This window comes from Equus asinus, chromosome 17, assembly GCF_041296235.1.
Source record: "Equus asinus isolate D_3611 breed Donkey chromosome 17, EquAss-T2T_v2, whole genome shotgun sequence".
NCBI classification, from domain to species: Eukaryota; Metazoa; Chordata; class Mammalia; order Perissodactyla; family Equidae; genus Equus; species Equus asinus.
The window spans coordinates 45,936,464-45,943,440 of NC_091806.1; the positions used below are offsets into that span (position 1 = coordinate 45,936,464).

Here is a 6,977-nt window from a genome sequence, read left to right on the forward strand (position 1 = left end):
CAGATGTAGGGACACGAGGCCCACGGCAGGGGGTGGGGAAGGAGATGAAGAGTTCTTTCTGAAGTCATCATCTCTCCCCTGAGCTGGGTCCCCTTGCAACCTGACCAGGACCGCATGCCGCCACCCGCCCCTCCGCCTCCTCCTGCGCTTCCTTGAGCCAACTGGTCACGAGTTCTGCCATTTTCCCTCCCCAGCCTCGCTTGGGTTGCTCCTCCTGGATCTGCGTCCTCCACCACTGCAGTGGTCAGCTGATGCCTGGATCCCTCCAAAAGCCTCTGGGCCAGTCCCCTGCCTCCGTGCCCTCCACTCCAGATGCGGCCAGGGCTGCAGACGCACTCGGAATCTCTCTGAGTCTTTCTGTGTGTCCCCTGGGAGGGAGGCTGAGCTCCTTGCAAACAAGGACAATGTGGTCATAGCTTCTGGGTGTTGCACAAAGTCTGACCCAGTGCCCCATACGGGACAAGGTGACAACCAGTTTCCTGACCTGGTTGGGGGAGCACAGCCAGCGCAGTACGTCCTCACGGACCACAGCACGCACTCACCCAGGCCCTGCAGCCCGTCGGCCGGGGTTTGCATCCCGGCTCTGCCCCTTTAAGCTGTGTGACCTTGGACCAAGTTGCTTAACCTGCCTCTGCCTCAGTTTCTTCATCTGCAAAACGGCACAACGATAATAGGTAAAGTGCTTAGAATCGTATGAAGGATGTAGGGTGAATGAATTACAAAAATAATGTAGGGTCTGTAAATAAACCGAAGAATGAATAAGTGAATGCATGAACGAATGAATGTTGGTAAAGAGTGCCCTTGTGAGCTGATGTCTCAGACAAGCTGTAGTCATGAAAAATATTTGCAAATACGTGAAACTGAATTCCTGAGTAGGGTCCTAGCCACTTCGTCCTGGGGAAGCACTGAGGCTGGGCTGCGACACCGGCTCTGAGAACAGGCCGGACACACGGAAGCGTTCCTGTGGTTGTTTGCATGGCCACCGGCAGACGGGGGATATCTGGGAACTGAAGCCAGCTTGAGGAGAGGGTGGGAAGTTCCCCCACCTGTCTTGACTGCTCATCACCCAGGAACGTGTTTACAGTGGATTCAAACCCACGGGCCCCGGGTTCCAGAGGGGAGGCTCCTGGTGTCCGTGGCTCTGTGCGGCGCGAAGGGTCCAGAGGGGCTGGAGTCAGAAGACAGGAGAGGTGGTTGGGACCGGAGGCCTCGTCTGCTCTTAGCCGCCCCCAGCGTGTGTGACAAGAGAGAACTGAGGTTCCTGTGCTGCCAGAGGTTACTTCTGGGAAGCTCGGTCTTGTAACCAGCGCCCAAGTCATGGTCATGCCCCGTCAAGGTGAAGGGTGACAGCTGGCGGCAGGCCACTTGGGTTTGCTCCTCCACGACTCCAGCCAGCTGGTGCTGGGCAGTCCCTGGAGGGGTTCAGGCCACCGGGGCAAGGAGGAACTTCTTCTCTAGAAGCCTGGCTTGCCCTTTGAAGGAAAACAAAGCCCACCTGGATCAGGTCCGCAGGTTAGACCCTGGCAGAGCCACACGCCCGCAGCCACGGGGAGCCCCTGCTGGTGGCGGTCAGAGGTGGGCTGATTCGGTAGCGTGCCTTTGGGGTTTGTTCCACATCTTCACCACTGCCTCAGCTTCCTGGGGCTGCTGTAACAAGGCTCCACAGACCGAGGGCCTTCAACAGCAGAAGTTTCTTGTCTCAAAGTCCTGGAGGCTGGAAGTCCAAGGTCAAGGGGTTGGCACCCCTATGATGCTCTGGACGGCTCGTCCAGGCCTCTCTCCTGGCTCCTGGCAGCTCCTCGGCTTGTGGCTGCAAAACTCCGACCTTTCAATGCGTTTTCCCTGTGCCTGTGTCCGATTCCCCCTTTTCATAAGGACATCGGTCACGGTGGATTAGAGGCCACCCTCGTCCAGCGTGACCTCACCGTAACTAACCATCTGCAGGGACCCTGTCTCTGAACAACGTCATAGTCAGAGGTGCTGGCGGTTAGGACTGCAATAGGTGAATTGGGGGGTATTGAATTCAACCTCTGATGACCACCCATGGTTCTTTTAGCCAAGCTGTCTAGCGGGGCCCCCTCCCATCTCCACATCAGCCCTGGTGATACGTGCACGAGCGCTCTCAGGGGCGGGCTGTGAGGGGTCCCCCTGCTCCCCAGGCCCCTTGAGATTAGGATTGAGATTCCCCTTGGGTAGCCAGGGCCCTGGGATGCAGCTTGTGGGTGACGACAGGTGCCTGGGCTCTGTTGCCAGCGCGGGGAGCAGAAGCAGAGCCCAGCTATGCTGGGAGAACCGTGTCAATCTTTGTGGCTTTTCACCTGGGTGACTATGAGGAGAGTTCAGGACTCAGAATAGAGGTGGGCACGCCTGCTCACAGCCTCTTCTTTGCAATATGCCAACCGAGAGGCCAGATGCTCTTGGATCTCAGCTCACGCGCACCTAGGACGTGGACTTTCCGACAGATAGTTACCGAGTGTCCACTGCGTGCCCAGGCCCTGGCTCCACTAGGAGCGGAAGCCTCTGGAACCCTCACTGGACACCCTCGCTGGGCTCTGTTCCAGGAAGCTGGCCCCGGGTTGCATTTTGTTATCCACAGGGCTCAGAACTTTATTCAGATGCTTCCCGAAACAAACCAGTCAAAATACATCTGCATCAAATCCCATATTGCCTCTTACCAAAGAGAGGTTTGATTCCAAAGTCCAGTGTTCAGTAACAGCCTTCTCTTTGGCCATCTCCTGTATCTCTTCCTCTCCTCCCCAGTGGTGGCCAGACGGACAGTTCCCGGGACCTTCCAGCTCTTTCTTGCCTCTGGAGCTTCGGGAACTCTGTGGCTTTTATTTCCTCTGAGTGGCATCACTGTCAGTGTCATTTCCGCATCGAGGCTCCGCCTGGCCCTCCATCTGGGGGTCCCCTCCTCGTTGTTCTCTGCAACTGCTCCCTGCTTCTCTTGCTGAGCTCCCAGTGCTCCCCACAACCACCTTGTTGATTTCTGTGTTGGCCAGTTGCCCAGTCGATGGCGGCGTTCCCAGCACAGGCCTCTCGGCACAAGGCCGGACTTGTGTGACAGACGAGCCTAACAGGATGCCAAGTGTGCATGTGCACGTGTGTGTGTGTGCACGCACGAGGGGGCTGCCCTTGGGAAGATTCCGCACGCGCGGACAGGGCTCTCCGGTTTTCGGAGCGGCGTGAGGCACGGGGCGGCCGTGGATTTGCACAAGTCGCTGAGGGAGTTGTTTGCACTGTGCATGATGGCATAGAGGCTGGCGAAGCTTCTGTTTTGTTACACAACCAACACCTGTCAGGCTGGGGCAGGAATCTGGGATCCGGACCCTAAACCCATTGTTCCTCCCCATCACACCTGACTGCCCGAGGTGTATTAATCACGTCCTTTATTGTCTGTATTTCTGGGGCCTGGCTGACCTCGTGGACGGCCCCTCCCTGGGTGTGCCAATTCCTAGAGATGGTCAACAACCTACCCGAGAACGTGCCTTTCCAGTGCAAACCAGCCAATCCAGAGCCCACACCCCAACACCACCTCTTTCCAGCCCTCACACTCGGGGCCACTCCCCACTGCCCTCATCGTCCCAGGGCAGGTACCGCACGACTGGGATGCGCGATGCCCCTGAGCCCCCTGAAATTACTCAGACTGGCCAATGCTCAGACTGCTTACCCCACCTCTCCGTTCCTTCCTGAGGAAGCCACAGTAAAGACTCCTTCCCACATTTTCTGTCTCCCTCTGCCTCCTGACCCAGCCTGGTGCTTCCCCGGGTGGCCCCCGGGGCACGGTGTGCCCCTCCTCTGGGAACTGTTACAAACCATCTTTTCAGTGGTATCGTCTCCTGATCTGTTGGCCTCACCACACTTGAATAATAACAAGTCCTACATTTTAAAACAGAGAAAGGCAGCTCCCTGGGGGCCAGGAGAAAGACGTTTGCCCAGACGACCACCTGGCATGTAATCGAGGGACTGGCAAAGCATCCTGAGAGCCCAGGGAAGGGGCACTCCGCTCTTCCGGATGCACAGGCTAATGGCAGATGGTGAGTGCCCCCAGGAAGCTGCTGTCGCCCCACTCTACCAAGGAGGAAGCTGGGGCTCAGAGAGGGCAAACAGTTTGCCCGTCAGAGCCGGGACTCCAAACCAGGTCACCTGTCTCCAGGTGGTGAAGGGATCCCCAAGAGAACCCCCCACAGCCCTGGCATAGCGAGCGTGGGGAACGCTCATTAGTGCTTAGTGTCACTCACACAGCAGGACGAAACGCGATAACTGGGGAGAGGGCAGGAAGAACAGGGGGCTTTATGGGGAACGGAAGGTGCAGTGGCAGGAGGTAATTTTTGGGGGTCACGGAGGGCTCCCAACCCAGGCCTCAAACCCTGCCTCCTGAAACAGCCCCACTTTGCATCCTAGGATTTTTAGTCCAATTCAAACCTTCCCGGGAGAGAGAAGGCCCCGAGCCTTGGCGATTCCTTTCGTGAAGCCGAGCTCCAGCAGATGGAGGCGGGGCCCGGGGTCTCAGAAGGAGAGACCGTCAGAGATCCACCTGGCTTCCAAACGCAGCCTCAGCCTGGCCCTTGGGGACGATATGTCCTTTTGGGTTCCTTCAGCGATCTGGAAGGTTTTCTTCAGGAAAACATTCCTCATTGGGTGAAATCAGTTTCAATTTCAAGGTATGGGTTTGACCATTAGATCGAGTCTTCCTTTAAAGGGGCAGGCAAACGACGAGTTTCTGTTTGTATGCATTGAATCATCCTGGGAGAAGAGACTTTTCTGGAAGGCAAGAAACTGTCAGCGTGCCACAGAGCTACATGTGTTAACAATTAGCCACCGACATGACAAGGACGATGACATTTACTCCTACATACCCACCAGTGCAAGGCAAGCTGGGGACCACTGGTGGCCCCACTTGACAGCACCAACTTGCTCCGGGCACAGGGGGCGTGAGCGGTGGGGCTGGGGTTCAGCTTTGCCAGGCTGACAGACTCTGCTTCGAGTGATTCAGAAGTCCCCTCAGTTCCTTATTTATCCAAACCCGCAGCCCCGAGGAGCCCTCTGGTTAAGACCTTTGGTTGAGAGGGGAGGCTGCAGCCGAGCGGCTCCGCCCAGCATCCCACCTGTTCTGGGGTTGTAACTACAAGTTGGACAGGGTCCCCCACTCCGCACCAGGTTTTCCATGAGCTAGAGGAAACCTTCCTGGGTTAAGCCCCTGAGAGTCTGGGGTTTATCTGTTACGTAGCATCGTGCGGTCTGCCCTGACGAACACACCAGATGATTCTGAAGTGCCGCCACGGTTGGGACTTGCTGTGCCTCTCTGTGATTTCGTCTCTTCATGTGTAAAATGTGGGTAAAATCACCGTATCTGGGTCACAGGGCTGTGGGGTGTGAGATGGGTTGGCCTTTGTCACACACCTGGCTGGGCGGCCTACACATGGTACCGGCTCCACCAATGTTACCATGGCAACATCCTGGCCCCAACAGCACACCTGGGCCTTCCCAGCCCTGGGCTTCCGGCCCCTGGGCCAGGAGACCAGAGGCTCCAGGGCAGCCCCATGCAGTGTAATTTTACTTTCAAATGGTTCCTCGATGGAGGGATCTTTGTCCTCAGAGATCATTCTCAGAGACAATCTCATAAAGGCTCTGCCAGCCCTGAACTTTCATTAGGAGCGTGGCTGTAGGCTAAGACCCTCACCTTGCAGTTCTGTTATGCACGTCAAGGCCTGGAATGGTTGGCGCGGGTTCCCGAGGGGAACGTCTGTGTGTCCTGGTAGCCATGGACAGGAAGGAAGAAAGAAGAAAGCCAGACGGCCTCTCCTGGGGCGTTAGGTGACCTGGGTTTCTGCATCTCCTCCGTCTCTGCTGCCTTGTTTGTGCAGGAAGTGGGTGAAAGGTCTCCTGGCTCTCTAGGTGTGCTGCTCTATGTCCCAGAGCCACTGTGGGGTGGCGCCTGCCTTGGCGGAAGTGGCCCCAGGGTGTGGGACACTGGGAGGAAATGCCTTGCACAGCTGCTGTTCTGACCGCTGAGCTCCGCCTTCGGGAACGAGGACAGCCCCTTCTGTGATCTCTTTAGACAAGGCAGAGCCCCGCCTGCCCAGAGGACAACAATTTCCACGTTTAGTGCTTCCAGAGCAGTCTTATGTGGTTCCAGCAGACACGAGGGACTCAGCTCTTCCACAAAGCACTGGGCCATCAGCCTCACCAGATACCACTGGGCAGCCTCCACCGATGGCCCCCAACCCCCGAATGTGGCCTGGGACCCCCCCACCAGTGTCTGCACTTCATGGAAGGAGCCACTCCAGCCCTCCACACGGCAGCAACCCTGTTCACCAGCAGTGAGGGGTTCGGGGTTCTGAGGGAGACCCGCACCCATCCAGTGTGCTAACTGCAGGACTGCCGCGGGCCAGTCGTGGCCACGGACGCTGGGTGTGCCTTAGTGAGCCAACAGATGTACGCCCCTCCTCCCCCAGGTGGGGGAAACCCGGACCAATAAACACGCCTGTGCTGACACAAGGAAGAAGTCAGGGAGCGGGCAGGGTCCTGAGGGAGGGACCTCCTGAGATGCGAGGGCTGGGCAGCCCCATCTGAGCTAGGACATGCGTCAAGAGCTGTCAGGCACGCTGGTTAGTGACGGAGGTGACGGTCAGAGTCAAAGTCCCCGTGCCTAACCCCTGGCTGTCCTGTGTCCTGCGCTGTCCCCTTTCACACCCTCCTTATATGCCTTCCCCCTACTGCCATCTCTGGTACACGCAGGCTTGGCTGGGAGGTTTTGGGGTGGCAGCAGCCTCGGGCCCAGCCTGGCCCGGAGAGGGTGAGCCAAGCTCTGCAGTCCAGGGGAGCAAGCCGGGGGGAAGATGGAGGGGAAATGCTCGGGGAGGATAGCCACAGAGCCTCGGGAGCAGGGTGGGCCAAGGTGGGCGCGGACCAGGTGGTGGCTGGGTCAACGGGAGGCCAGGCAAGAAGGAGCCTGGAGGCCCCTGGGTGAAGGC

General features: G+C 57.9%; 1 long non-coding RNA gene across 1 annotated transcript; it reads left to right on the forward strand.

The window, feature by feature from the left end:
- Window positions 1–300: 300 nt before the first annotated feature.
- Window positions 301–6,497, forward strand: LOC139040822 (uncharacterized). Its single transcript, XR_011495195.1, has 3 exons — window positions 301–674; window positions 3,896–4,037; window positions 4,405–6,497. It is a non-coding gene; the product is annotated as an uncharacterized lncRNA (long non-coding RNA).
- Window positions 6,498–6,977: the final 480 nt, after the last annotated feature.